The sequence below is a fragment of the Nicotiana tabacum genome, chromosome 9 (assembly GCF_000715075.1).
Source record: "Nicotiana tabacum cultivar K326 chromosome 9, ASM71507v2, whole genome shotgun sequence".
Lineage (NCBI taxonomy): Eukaryota > Viridiplantae > Streptophyta > Magnoliopsida > Solanales > Solanaceae > Nicotiana > Nicotiana tabacum.
This window is the reverse complement of record NC_134088.1, coordinates 33,169,914-33,184,067: the sequence shown is the minus strand read 5'-3', so window position 1 is coordinate 33,184,067 and position 14,154 is coordinate 33,169,914.

The window sequence follows — 14,154 nt, the reverse complement described above, 5'->3', positions numbered from 1 at the left end:
GAGGTTGTTACATTTATGATTGCGAGATATTTGTTCATACTCCAAGTTTGATTTAATTACAAAAGTTTAGTTGACATTAAATACTAAATATAAGAAAAATAATTCAATGAGTATTTTATTATTTGAAAGAAATACTCGTAAACCTTGACAAAGTACTTCAAAAACTGGAAAAAAAGAAGAAGAAAAAAAAAGGATTCCTAAAACAAGAAAAGGAGAACAAGAACTACTAAACCTAAGCTTTTATAACAAAAAACAATACTCCTAAACCAATATAAAAAAATACTCGTCAAATGCTTGGAATTCAATACCCTAAATCTAAATATAGTTTAAATGAAGGACTCCAATCAAACAATATGTTTTTTTAGATCAATATCATAAGTGTTAGGAAAAGAATTTAGTAATTATTCCAAAATATTAGGAAAATAATAAATGACTATTCTTACAATTTAGAAAAATAACTTAAATTACTATTTTATCTGACGTGAAAGCCAGTTTTAAAGGGTAAAAAAGACAAACGATTATGAGCGAACACTATCTCGATGAATATGAACTATTAAAATAATATATATATATATATATATATATATATATATATATATATATATTTGAAAATTATGTTTGAGTGATAAAATAAAAGTTATAAAAAATATAAGTTCTTGAAAATAGTAATTATTGAACTTATCTAGCTAACATAATAAACAGAGAAACTATACCCCATATAAACCCTCGGGTCGTGACATCAATATATTCAACTTAAAAATCATTACAAATTTTATATAATATCATTACTTTAGTTTCACAAGTTATCGTTCTTCATTTTTAGTTTTAGCAATAACGCATTAACCCTTGAACATGTAAGTTATTATGTAAAAATTTGTTTGAAAAGTTATATATTCTTAAATTCATTATAGAAAACAGAAATAAAGTCAACTAACTAACAAAACATACCTTTTTTCTCGCTGAAAAAATACAAATTGTGCTATTAGTTCAATCAATAAGAAAAACTATAATGATTATTTCAACAAATTAGTAAAGAACTAAGCGTCTATGATTGTAATAAAATTATATGAAATTCACGGGTTATAAAAGGAGTACGTTAATACTATTTTAGAAGCAGTAAAAATATAAAATTCATGTTAAAATTAAAATTAGGTTTAGTTCTACCTTTTAGCCTTTAATTATTTTTTTAAAGTTACTTGTTGAAAGGTGGATTGTGAATATCCTTTGAAATATTCATGCTAAAAGAGTACTATTTTATAATTCTGTCATAATAAAATAAGAATTCCTAAACCTAAAAAAGCTATGTGTACTGTATACGGTTAAAATCAGGCCCATCCGATTTTACTATTTGACCGAGACCAGGGAGTTGCATCGAAGGTCAACCCCGTAGTGGATCAGACCGAAGCACAAGGACAAGGTACCGAGTTCGGAATTCGAGGTAACTGTCGAGATCGAGGCCAGTAGCGATCGAGACCAAATGAGACAGACATCGAGCAAGATCGAAGATAGCATAATAACAGAAAGGCGAGATATCCGTGACTGGTCGAAGATCATGGAGGAAATCTCAGAACATATTAAATCAGGAACGGTTAATTAGCTAATCATGGGATTTATTTCTGTAATTAGAGTTATACCATTAGTAGAATTCCTCTACTATATAAAGTAGAATTCTAATCATTTGTAACACACATTGTTCACACATATCAAAGCAATATAACACTTTATCTCTCGCTTATACATTCTTGTTCATCAATTTACTTCTGCTTTATTCATAATTGTTCTAATATCGACTAGTTCGAGGGCACTCTAGCTCGAGGGTTGAATTCCGTTTCAACACTGATTTGCTTTATCTTATTATTAATTTCTATTACTAATCTTCATATTTATCAATTGGTATTAGGTGAAATCACGTGTCCTTAAAATCACATTATAAGTTTAATTGTTATCCAATTTTAAGGGTAAACAGTTTGGCGCCCACGTGGGGCTAAGGATAGTAGTGATTGCTTAATACTGATTCCGACAATACATAGTACTTTACGCTTATTCTTGTAAGTGTTTTTGTTTTCAGGATAAACATGTCAAACTCACAAATAGCACCCACACATGGTGACAACGGCCTCGGATTTCACGGGGAAAACGATAATATAACAGCCCCAGGGATCGAGTGCCTCAGGTTGATCTCGAGGGAATACCAATTGCAAATCCCGTCGATGTTAGTTCACATATCGCCCTAAATGCAAATCTGGGCGCTTATCCCGAAGGTAGCGTACGCAGGGAAGGTCGATCAGATGGTCGAGGTACGCAGGGTGGAGAAGACGGTGGAGTCAGCCTCCAATTGATATTTGAAATACTTCAGGCTCAGTAAGCCGCTATAGCACAACTACAAAATCAGCACCGAGCACCAAGTGGGGTCGAACCCGAACCCTCACCAGAAGTTGTTCGTAGGGCCGAATCGAATGCCAATGAATCGGGGACTGATCCACCATTATGAAAATGCTCGAGGAGCTCACTAAACGAATTGAATCAGGTAAAAAGAAAATCGAGGTGAATGACAAAAAAGTAGAAACATACAACTCCCAGGTTGACAAAATACCGGGGGCACCACCGATTCTAAAGGGTTTGGATTCGAAGAAGTTCGTGCAGAAGCCTTTCCCCCCAAGTGCGACTTCGTAGCCCATTCCGAAGAAATTCCGCATGCCGGAAATTCCCAAATACAATGGGACCACTGACCCTAATGAGCATGTCACTTCTTATACATGCACAATAAAAGGGAATGACTTAGAAGATGATGAGATTGAATATGTTCTACTGAAGAAATTTGGAGAAACTCTATCGAAAGGGGCGATGATATGGTATCACAATCTGCCACCCAGTTCCATCGATTCCTTCACCATGCTTGCAGATTCCTTCGTGAAGGCATACGCCAGAACAATAAAGGTTGCAACTAGGAAGTCGGACCTCTTTAAAGTGAAACAGAAAGATAACGAAATATTAAGGGAATTCGTATATCGGTTCCAGATGAATGCATGGACCTACCCCTGGTCATAGATGATTGGGCTATTCAAGCCTTTACTCAAGGTTTGAACGAACGGAGTTCGGTAGCATCACGGCAGCTAAAGCAGAATTTAATTGAATATCTAGCGATGACCTGGGCCGATGTGCATAATTGGTACCAGTCAAAGATCAGGGTCGAGGATGATCAATTGGGGACCCCTTCCGGTTCCGTTTATCCAAACAGGCCCATCGACAGAGTTTAAAGGGACATCGACAGAGAACCCCGACCGAATAGAGATCGGTATCAACCATACAACGCAGATCGTAGAAATAGCAGCCCAGGACCTAATCCCGCTCGAAATGATCGAAGGAATGATCGAGGATAGAGTTCTCGAGGGCTCATGAGAAAAAGTGGCTTCGATAAACATGCCGATCCCACAGAAGCACCACGATTATCAGAATACAACTTCAGCATCGACGCATTAGGTATTGTATTAGACATTGGGAGAATCAAGGATACTAGATGGCCCAGACCCCTACAGACCGATCCATCCCAAAGGAACCCTAACCAAATATGCAAATACCATGGTACCCATGGTCATAGAACCGAAGACTGCAGATAACTAAGGGAGGACGTGGCCCGTCTGTTCAACGAGGGTCACATTCGAGAATTCTTGAGTGACCGAGCTAAAAATCAGTTCAGAGACAGGGATGCAAATAGGAAAAATGAAAAGGAAGAACCACAACACGTCATTCACATGATCGTTGGTGGGTCGACATACCACAAGGGCCTGTGTTCAAACGCACCAAGGTGTCGATCACCAGGGAGAAACGAACTCGAGACTATGTACCGGAAGGCACCTTGTCGTTCAATGACGAGGAAGCAGAGGGGATCTCACAACCCCACAATGATGTATTGGTAATCTCTATTCTTATGAATAAAATTCAGGTTAAATGTGTTTTAATTGGTCCAGGGAGCTCGGCCAATATTATTCGATCGAGGGTCATGGATAAACTCGGCCTACAGAATCAGATCGTTCCCGCAACTCGAGTTCTCAATGGTTTCAATATGGCAAATGAAACAACTAAAGGCGAAGTTATCTTACCAGTAAATATAGCTGGGACTATTCAAGAAACCAAGTTCCATGTGATCGAGGGCGATATGAGATACAACGCCCTGCTCGGAAGACCCTAGTTTCACAACATGAGGGCGGTCCCCTCAACCCTTTGCCAAATGCTGAAATTCCCGATGCTGGATAGAGTAAAAAGGGTGTATGGGGAACAACATGCTGCCAAAGAGATTTTCGCGGTCGATGAAGTAATATCGGTATCAGCACTTTCATTAGCAAAGGGATCGGAGTCAAAAGAAAAGAAGGAGGTTAAATAGCAACCACAGGTACCAGCCTCAACCCAATCAGAGGAACGAGGGGAGAACGAGGATGACGAACATTGGATTCCCCGATCCTTCATAATTCCCGATGACTCTGACGCCACAAAATCAATGGTCGAAGAGCTGGAGCAAGTCATACTAATCGAGTACCTACCCGAGCGAAAGGTATACCTGGGCACGGGGTTAACCCCCGAGCTCAAGGAAAAACTCATTAAATTCCTTATCGATAATATGGATAGTTTTGCTTGGTCCCACCTTGATATGACAGGGATCTCACCGGAGATCACTACCCATCGATTGAGCTTGGACCCAAAGTTCTGATCGGTAAAGCAAAAGAGAAGGCCCCAGTCCGAGGTTAAATATGCTTTCATCAAGGACGAGGTAACCAAACTTCTCAAAATAGGGTCCATCCGGGAAGTAAAATACCCTGAATGGCTAGCAAACGTAGTCATAGTCCCTAAAAAAGGGAATAAACTTAGAATGTGCGTAGACTATAAGGATTTAAACAAAGCATGCCCTAAAGACTCCTTTCCTTTGCTGAATATCAATCGAATGATCTATGCCACGGCCGGCCACGAGATCCTTAGCTTTCTCGATGCCTACTCCGGGTACAATCAAATACAAATAAACTCATAGGATCAGGAAAAGACTTCGTTCATCACTAAGTACGACACCTATTGTTATAACGTAATGAAGGCAACGCCTAGTAAATCGAATGTTCGAAAAACATATAGAAAAATCGATGGAGGTTTATATTGATGACATTCTAGTTAAGTCCCTGCGCGCAGAGAACCATTTGAAACATTTGCAGAAAACCTTCGACATACTAAGAAAATACAACATGAAGCTCAACCCGGAGAAATGTGCATTCGGGGTCGGTTCGGGCAAGTTCCTCGGCTTTATGGTGTCAAATCGGGGAATTGAGATCAACCCCGATAAAATTAAGGCAATCGAAGACATCACGATCGTGGATAATGTCAAGGTCGTACAGAGGTTAACAGGGCGCATAGCCGCCCTGGGTCGATTTATTTCGAGGTCCTCAGATAGGAGCCACCGGTTCTTCTCACTGCTTAAAAAGAAGAACAATTTTGCATGGACCCCGGAATGCCAACAAGCATTAGAGGAACTAAAACGGTATCTCTCGAGCCCGCCATTTCTTCATACTACGAAAGCGGACGAGCAACTCTAGTTGTACTTAGCGGTCTCGGAAATCATGGTAAGTGGGTCCTAGTTCGATAAGAGCAAGGCATGCAATTTCCTGTTTACTATGTTAGTCTAACCCTAGGTGAGGCCGACCCAGTACCCATACTTAGAAAAATTAGCGCTCGCTCTAATAAGCGCTTCTAGGAAATTAAAACCATATTTTCAATGTCACCCAATTTGTGTGGTGACTACCTATCCCCTTCACAATATTTTGCATAAGCCCGAACTCTCGAACCTATTGGTCAAATGGGCCGTCGAGATCAGCGGGTACGATGTCAAGTATCAACCCTGAATAGCCATCAAGTCTCAAATCTTAGCAGACTTCATGGCCGACTTCACACCAGCCCTCGTACCCGAGGTTGAAAAGGAACTATTACTAAAATCGGGTACGTCATCGGGGGTGTGGAACATTTTCACAGACGGCGCTTTGAATGTGAAGGGGTTTGGGTTAGGCATCGTTTTGAAATCGCCCACTGGTAATACAATTAGACAGTCTATCAAAACTTTAAAATTGACTAACAATGAGGCCGAATATGAGGCCATGATTACAGGTTTCAATCTAGCTAAGAGTTTGGGAGTAAAGGCCATCGAGGCCAAATGTGACTCCCTACTTGTGGTAAACCAAGTCAACAGAACTTTCGAGGTTCGAGAAGACCGAATGCAGAGGTACTTGGACAAACTACAAGTGGCTCTACATCGATTTAAGGAATGGACCCTACAACATGTACCTCAAGAAAAAACAACGAGGCCGATGCCCTTACAAATTTGGGGTCATCAGTCGAAGACGACGAGCTAAGCTCGGGGACTGTTGTACAACTTTCGAGGTTAGTAATCGAAGAAGGCCACGCTGAAATAAACTCTACAAGTCTGACCTGGGATTAGAGGAATAAATATATCGAGTACCTAAAGAATGGGAAGCTTCCATCGGATCCTAAGGAATCGCGGACTCTACGTACGAAGGTCGCACGGTTCACATTTGTCACGACCAAAATCTCACCCGTCGTGATGGTGCCTATCTCAATACTAGGCAAGCCAAAAATCTCAATAAACCACAATTTCTCTCAAGTTTGAAAATATAATATTTAAATATAATACAAACACTCCCCAAAACCTGGTGTCACTGAGTACATGAGCATCTAATATGAATACAAGTCTAGAAAATATAGTCTATAATAGTCTAAGACCAAATACGGTAAACAAAGAGATAGAGAAGGAGAGACAAGGTCTGCGGAACACAGCAGCTACCTCAAAATCTCCTGAAAATCAACCGCGCGAAAGGATTAACACCCGCTATGTTCGGGAATACCTGAATCTGTACACGAAGTACAGAGTGTAGTATGAGTACAATCAACTCAGCAAGTAACAATAATAAATAAGGAACTGAATATAGTAACGAGCTACACAGCTATGGTTCATTTCGAGTAATTCCAGCAAAGAATAGACATGCTATCAAATCTGGCAGTTTAATGTCAAATCAATCTTTATACAGTTCATGTTCATGTTCATGTAATCCGTATATCAATAATCTTTCAGATATTTCACAACAATGACAGATAGCAACTAAGTGCAACAACAAATGGAAATCAAGCACAACCTCTTAGGACAACAATCACTCACTGAGCTCCCAGCCCTCATCACTCCCTGGGCTCCCAGCCCTCATCACTTCCTGGGCTCCCAAGCCCTCATCACTCTCTCAATGGGTACCCGCGCTCACTGGGGGTGTACAGACTCCGGAGGGGCTCCTACAGCCCAAGCGCTATAATCTGCACGGACAACTCACGTGCCATAATATAAATATCTGGATCCGCACGGCCAACTCACGTGTTGCACGGCCAACTCACGTGCTATAGTATAATATAAGGATTCTGCACGGCCAACTCACGTGTTGCACGGCCAACTCACGTGCTATAGTATAATATAAGGATCTGCACGGCCAACTCACGTGCTATAGTATAATATAAGGATTTGCACGGCCAACTCACGTGCTGCACGGACAACTCACGTGCTATAGTATCAATATCTCACAAGCAGGCCCTCGGCCTCACTCAGTCATAAATCTCTCCAGTCTCTCGGACTCTCAATAATCATGAAATCAGCCCAAACAACAATGATATGATGTATCAATAATAATAACAGAGACTGAGATAAAATGTGCAAGTAAAAAAAATGAGACTGTTAGCATGCAATTCAACAAGTACGCGACCTCTGTAGGTCTCAACAGTACTATCACATAGCCTAAGCATGATTTCCAACATGATTTACAGTCAAATTTTATCAACACATAGAGAGCATATAACTAACAACAAATTATTCAACTTTACAGTTTCCGGGGACGGACCAAGTCATAATCCCCTCGGTGCACGCCCACACGCCCGTCACCTAGCATGTGCGTCACCTCCAAAATAATCGCATGATACCAAAATCCGGGGTTTCATACCTTCAGGACCAGATTTAAAACTGTTACTTACTTCAAGCCGTGAAATTCTTATTCTGCAATGTCTTTTCCTCGTGAATTGGTCTCCAAACACCTCGAATCTAGTCATAAATAATTCATTTCAGTCAATAAAATTCATTGGAATTAATTCCATAAGAAAATAATGATTTTCCATAAGAATCCAAAAATTAGCTCAAAAATCGCTCGTGGGGCCCACGTCTCGGAACTCGACAAAAGTTACAAAATCCGGAAACCCATTCAACCACGAGTCTAACCATACCAATTTTACCAAAATCCGACCCCAACTCGACCCTCAAATCTTCGATTTAAACCAAGAGGGTTTTCAAATTTTCCCAACTCAATTCACCAATTAAATGATAAAAACAACCATGGATTCAAGTAATTTAACGAATATTGAGTTAAGAACACTTACCCCGTTATTTCCTCTGAAAATCATCCAAAAATCGCCTCAATCCGAGCTCCAAATCGTCAAAAACTGAAAATGGGACAAAGTCCCATTTTCAGAACTTAAACTCTCTGCCCAGACATTTTCTCTACGTGATCACGAACATTCCCACGCGATCGCAAAGAACAATTTTCCATCGCCCAGATTTTACTCTACGCGATCGCGGACTTTCCCACGCGATCGCGATGCACAACATCACGGACATACGCGATCGCGGACTAGTCCACGCGATCGCGAAGCACAAAATGCCACTGCCTCACATTAACCCTACGCGATCGTAGATATCCCCACGCGATCGCGTAAAACAAAAAACCCCACTGACCAAATAAGCCTACACGATCGCAAACGCATTCACGCGATCGCGTAGAAGGAAAACATTATCAGATATCAGAAAATTCAAGCAGCTATTCAAGTCCAAAATTTTGATCCGTTAACCATCCAAAACTCACCCGAGCCCCTGGGGACCTCGATCAAATATACCAACAAGACCTAAAATATCATACGGACTTAGTCAAACCCTCAAATCACCTCAAACAATGCTAAAATCCTGAATTACACTCTAATTCAAGCCTAATGAACTTTGAAATTTCTAATTTCTGCAAACGACTCCGGAACCTATCAAATCACGTCCGATTGACCTCAAATTTTGCACACAAGTCATAAATGACATAACAGAGGTATTTCAATTTTCAGAATCGGATTCCGACCCCGATATCAAAAAGTCAACCCCCCGATCAAACTTCTCAAAAATTAAACTTTTGGCATTTCAAGCCTAATTCCTCTACGAACTTCCAAATAATATTCCGGACACGCTCCTAAGTCAAAAAATCACCATACGGAGCTATTGAAATCATAAAAATTCAAATCCGAGGTCATTTACACAAAGGTCCATATCCGGTCCACTTTTCTAACTTAAATTTTCAATTATGAGACTAAGTATCTCATTTTTACTCCGAGTTCCTTCCGGACCCGAACCAACTAACCCGATAAGTCATATATCAATTACAAGACATAAATTGAGCAGTAAATGGGGGAACGGGGTTATAATATTTAAAACAATCGGCCGGGTCATTACAATATTGGCCAAGGATGGAACATTGTATAGAAGAATGTTCGATGGACCGTTGGCAATATGTTTGTGTCCAGGATATACCGACTACGTCCTACGTGAAATTCACGAAGGCACTTGCAGAAATCATTCCAGTGCCGAGTCATTGGTTCATAAAGTCATCAAAGCAGGATACTAATGGGTCGATATGGAAAAGGATACAAAAGAGTTTGTTCGAAAGTGCGACAAATATCAAAGGTATGCGCCGATGATTCACCAACTCGGGGAGCAACTCCACTCAGTCTTATCCCCATGGCCATTCATGAAATGGGGAATGGATATCATCGCCCCTCTACCATCGACCCCAGGTAAAGCTAAATTCATTTTGTTTATGACTGACTATTTTTCTAAGTGGGTTGAAGCACAGGCCTTCGAGAAAGTCAGAGAAAAAGAAGTCATAGACTTCATCTGGGACCACATTATATGCCGATTTGGGATGCCTGCCGAGATCGTCTGCGACAATGGAAAGTAATTCGTCGGCAGCAAAGTGACAAAGTTTCTCGAAGACCACAAAATAAAAAGGATCATGTCAACGCCATATTATCCTAGTGGGAACGGACAGGCCGAATCGACAAACAAGACCATCATTCAAAATCTAAAAAAAAGATTGACCGAAGCTAAAGGAAAATGGAGAGAAATATTGCCCGAGGTCCTTTGGGCGTACCGAACAACATCGAAATCCAGTACGGGAGCAACACCGTTCTCTTTAGTCTATGGTGCCGAAGCTCTGATCCCGGTCAAAGTCGGGGAACCTAGATTCAGGTTTCGGTATGCAACGGAAGAGTCAAATCACGAGGCTATGAATACAAGCCTCGAATTGCTATATGAAAGGCGGGAAGCCGCCCTCGTTTGAATGGCCGCACAGATTCAACGGATCAAAAGGTATTACAATCGAAGAGATAATCTTCGACATTTTAAAATCGGGGACCTAGTTCTGAGAAAGGTCACCCTCAATACTCGAGACCCAAACGAAGGAAAACTTGTCCCAAACTGGGAAGGACCGTATCAGGTCCTCGATATCATCGGAAAAGGATCCTGCAAACTTGGCATAATAAATGGCGAGCAATTACCAAACAATTGGAACATATCACTCCCCAAAAGATATTACTGCTAAGGTATGACCTTCTCCATTTTTCATTTAAATTTTATATTAACCGATTGTATGTATTCAATCAAAGACATCGAGGGATTCTTCAGCACAAAGTCCTTAGGTCTGAAAGCACGTGTTGTACTCTTTTTCCCTTAGATCGGTTTTTGTCCCAAATGGGTTTTTCCGGTGAGGTTTTTAATGAGGCAACCATTGTTCGTGCTAAGTTAGAGCAATTCAACAGTATCCGAGGCTTCTTTACAATCAACCTCGAATACTGGGGAGCATCACCCTCAAATGTCAACTTTGTTACAAGGAAAGTACTTCCTGTCAACAGGGTCTCGATCGGTAAATTTTGTATATAAGGGCCAAACGGTCGAACGAACCGGCCCATGTAGATTACTCGAGCCCTAGTGACAAACATGTACGCATGTATGATCTACTGAAAGAAGTATTTTCTCCTTGCCAAATATTTCATGCCTTAGAGAAATTTTTACTTTACAATTTCGTGCTAGTGATTTATTGTGGAAATCGGCTTAAGGGCCGATCGCAACTAAAGTTTGAACAACTAAACCCGCACTCGGGGACTGCCGTCAGAAAAATCGACATGATCGAATTACTAAAACCTCGAGATCGTAAGACCTTAAAAAGACAACCCTCGATTTTATAGGCCACAGCCACCCCACTCGGGAACTGACACTTCGAACAAGTTCGAAGTACAATAGGGAAACAAGCCCAAGAGGCAAATCCCAAACTAAAGGCTACGGCCAAATTAATACGGTTCGGAGACGTCTGATTTCCGTTATAAAATAGGCCTTCGAATATTTTTATAAACCGGTTAAAAAGGCTACCCTCGGCTGAATTACTAAGGGTCTCGATAATATCGACCCTCGAAAACCCTAATGGGTGCAAAGTCGTTCGAACTCTCGAACAAATCCTTTATTTTATGCTAAGGCATTACGAAAAAAAGGGTCTCGATAATATCGACCCTCGAAAATCCTAATGGGTACGGAATCGTTCAAACTCTCGAGCAAATTCCTTATTTCATGCTAAGGCATAATAGATTTTATATGATTAAACAATAAACTTTTCAAGCCGAAAAGGGGGGGACGCCATTCTTTTTACTATGGTCGTATCGGCCTAATTCAAGAGCCTAAAGGGCCATTTTAAAGAGCCTAAAGGGCCATTTTATTTTTGAGTTCAAAAAACCATCCTCACTAAATTAAGACCTAAGGGTCACCCTGCTCCGAGTTCGAGCAAATATTCACTTCACTCGATTATAAAGGCTACACTAGTCCGACTTCGACCAAGTTGCCTAAACCTCGAACTTATGAGCAAAATTTTCATAAAGTATGAATGAAACAAAATTTTCACTAAATAGAAGATGAAATAAAGACAAGTCAAAAGGGAAAGAGATCTTTTATATATGAGAATATTTACAAGATCCGATCGGGACCCTATACAAAAAATAAAAAGAGAAAAAAATCCTAAGGTTCCTAATTTTCTCTAGGGGTAACTTCTCGATCGGGGTCCCCCTCCCCCGCTCTCGGACCCGTTCTCGGTGTCAGCATCATTATCATCATCATCATTGAAGGAGGCCAGTTCTCTAGCATCGGCTTCATGCTCTTTAGCCTTTATTATCTCGTCAGTGAGATCGAAACCTCGAGCATGGATCTCCTCGAGGATTTCCCTCCGAGATTGGTATTTGGCGAGTTCAGCAACCCAATGTGCTCGAGTTTGAGCGGTCTCGGCAGTCTCTCTTGCTTGGACTTGAGCAACTTCAGCATCAGACCGGTAGACGACCATGATCGCCTCCGCATCGGCCTTAGCCTTTTCCGTCTCGAATTTGGCCTTCACAAGTTCGGTGGACAATCGAGCCTCGAGCTCCTCTATTTTCTTTTCCTGAGCCGAGCTCTTCTCCTTCATACCTTGAAGCTGACTTTCGGCTGAAGGCGGTCCATATTTTGTTTCCACCCCAAGGTATCCGCCTTCATCATATTGATCTCCTCACGGAACTTCTCGATTCTCTCAACCTTTTGCTGAACCTGTGAGATTAAATTGTTTAGCCATCATCCCCTAAATTATGCCATGACTTTCTAAGATTTTCATTACCTGCTTGATCAGATCGGTCTGTTCTTTGTGAGCCGTGGCCAACTAGGCTCGGAGGTCCTTGATCTTTCTTCTTTTTGCCCGCTAAGAAGTTTGAGGGCATTTTTCTCCTCCGTGAGCCCTTGAAGATTGGCCTCACATCGACTCATCTCTGCTCGGGATTTGGAAAATGCCTTCTGATTGAGTGCCAAGGCCTATACGGAAAGAAAAAAGGAAATCAAACAGGAAAAGAAGAAATAAACATAAGTGTGATATCGACGAGGGGAATTTACGCTTACCCGATTCAGGACTTGTTGAGCCTCATCGAAGAGACTCGATGCTTCGCTCGAGTCCTTCCTGGAAATCTCCAAATCACTCAGGCCGGTAGCGTCTTCGACTCCTGTAAAGTAACCACGGAAGGGATCCTCCCCTTCGTGGGCTCCTTCTACATCGGGAGTCCTCATAGCTTGGGCCTCCCGAATTGCCTCCTCGAAAAATGTAAGGAGAGTCGACGAGTCTCCAATTCCTATTGCCCAAAATGGGTCGCTTGGGGCGTTCTATTAATTTCAAAGGGCCTTAGAGCTAGCCCCTTCAGACATACCCGCCATTTGCTCATTCCGGTGGGAGGCATCTTCAGTCTTCGACAACTCGGGGACTTTGCCTGAGTCCTTTTACAAGACCCCTTTGGCTCGAGGCGGAATCTCTTCAGCCCCTACCAACTAAGTGGCCTTGGGGGCCTCGGTGTTCCTCTTCACTTGGGCCACCAGTTCGGAGCCGTTGTCTTCTTCTTCTTCTTCCTCTCTTAGGCGCCGAAGTACCTCTGCAGGCAGGGTGATGGTGTCTTTCTTCGGCTTACGAGCCGTATTTTTCTTGGGCTTTGGATCCTCGGAGGTTGAGGTCTTTTTCCTCTTTTTATCCTTCACCGGTTTTGTGACCGGGGTCAAAGTTTCCTCCTCACCAAACGGGGGCCTCATGGTCACATCTTTTCCTAGGCCTGTATACAAGAAAATTGAGTTAGTATGAGAAGAATATCTTGATCAATCCACTATACACGTGAAAGAAAGCTTACCATGAATTTTGGCCTCCCATCGGCCCTTCGATAAATCGCGCCATTGGCGTTCAGCATAGGTCGATGTCGAGACTAGGTCCCTGACCCAGCTCTTTATGTCGGGGATGGCACTGGGCATCCATGCAGCGGCTACATCGAAAAAGAACATCAGTGAGAGAAAGCAAAAAAGCCAAGTAAGAAATAGAAGGGGATCGTACTTATGTTTCATATTCCACTTCTCAGGAAAAGGCATCTTCTCAGCCGAAATTAGGTCCGAGGTCTTCACCCTGACGAATCGACCCATCCAGCCTCGGTCCTTGTCCTCGTCTATACTGG